We start from the raw sequence: 1,594 nt of genomic DNA on the forward strand, positions 1-1,594 counted from the left end.
GGCAAGGGATGGCCAAGCAGGAGGAAGTCCCCACAGTCACAGGGAGGAACGAAGACCAGAGAAGCGGCCCCGATGACACCGGGGGCGCACGATCTGCATTTAGGTCCCTGGGGGGCTCTTTCATCGTGCCCAGGCCTGGACCTCTGCAGAGAGACCTCCACGCCAAGAGGGCAGAAGAAAGATCCACCAGGAAACTGTAGACCACTTGTATGAGCTCCTGCCCCCAAAGAAACGCCATCACGAGCTCATATAGCTCCACCCGAGGTTTCCCGCCAATGAAGAGAAGGAGGGGTCCCGCCATACCGCAAGGGCTGCCCCATAAGTCTGCAAAGAAAGGGAGCGAGGAGGGCCCTCCGTCGCCCTCTGCAGCTCCGGTGGTTTCCCAGAGGAAAAGCCAGCCTGACAAAGATGCAGAGGCAGCAAGAGGGCAGAAAGGGCCCTGGAGGAACGGCTCCCGCACATCTGACAGTCCCAGGCCCCGAAAACGCAGGATTCCTCTGCTGCCGCACAGGCGAGGGGAGCCTCTGAGGCTGCCCCCAGCCCCTGAGCCGGGTTTTCGGGTCACCGCTGAAGACCTAGACCCCGAGAAGGAAGCAGCGTTCTGGCGCATCAACAGTGCGCTGTGGGGTGAGACCTAGGCCATCGGGGGCCTGGGCGCCACGCAGCCTTCCTGTCCCTTCCTGCTGCCTGCCGCAGAGGCTGCTTCTCCGCAGAAAATGTTTCATAGTTATTTGTATTTTAATATGATCATGGTACATTAAAATGTATTAGTGCTTGCCTGTGAACACTAAGGTCACTTGACTTGTAATTGTCTATATTGTTCTATATTTTTGTGACTAAATGCATTACTTGGGGGAATTAAAAGAGTATCTTGAAGCGATTTTGGCTTTTGATCTGCCACTAACTCCTATTTAACCTTAATTCAGGGGTCGGATTCTTTGACCCAAGGAAACAGAATAGTATAAAAAGAAAGAATGTGAGTGTCAGATGGCGGCAGTGATTAAGTATAGCAAGAGACGCCTTTGCAAAAGTTACTGTTGGTCCCAGAAGACTCTCACTTAGCTGTGTGACCGTGGGCAAGTCACTTCACCTAAATCTCTGAATTATAGGGCTGTGCTGATGATTTAAAAGTGACTGAGCACGGTGGACACTCGGAAATCCTGGGTTCTCAATAAAGCCACTGCCCTGCTCTTTGGTCCTTTGGAATTACTATATTAGTAAAATTTATACTTGACAGTAATTTTAGCTTAAAGTTTATTTTGTCTATTTCATCTCAGCCTTTTGGCTAAGATCAAGTGTAGTATCTGTTCTTGTCAATTTAACTAGCAAGAGAAAAGAAAGGAAAATAACGGGCATGCCCCCACACTCTTCAAACAATAGGAGTCTCTTAACCTGTTCCTTTGTCCAGAGACACAGGCCATTTCTCAGTGAAGGCCTCTGCCATCACTGAGGTTGCAGGGGAGATGTGGTAACTGGGGAGAAAAAGGCCAATGGGGATGACCCCCTCACTCCTCAACATCCAAGCCCCCCACTTTCTCACTTGTCTTGCTAGAAATAAAAGGTTGATCCCATGGTTTTAACTTTCAGCTGTTGC

At 50.2% G+C, this 1,594-nt stretch overlaps 1 pseudogene; it reads left to right on the forward strand.

The window, feature by feature from the left end:
• Positions 1-1,265: 1,265 nt before the first annotated feature.
• On the forward strand, positions 1,266-1,371 carry LOC114894652 (annotated as a pseudogene).
• Positions 1,372-1,594: the final 223 nt, after the last annotated feature.

Source organism: Monodon monoceros, unplaced genomic scaffold (genome assembly GCF_005190385.1).
Source record: "Monodon monoceros isolate NGI ecotype Baffin Bay Population unplaced genomic scaffold, NGI_Narwhal_1 Contig2198_ctg1, whole genome shotgun sequence".
NCBI classification, from domain to species: Eukaryota; Metazoa; Chordata; class Mammalia; order Artiodactyla; family Monodontidae; genus Monodon; species Monodon monoceros.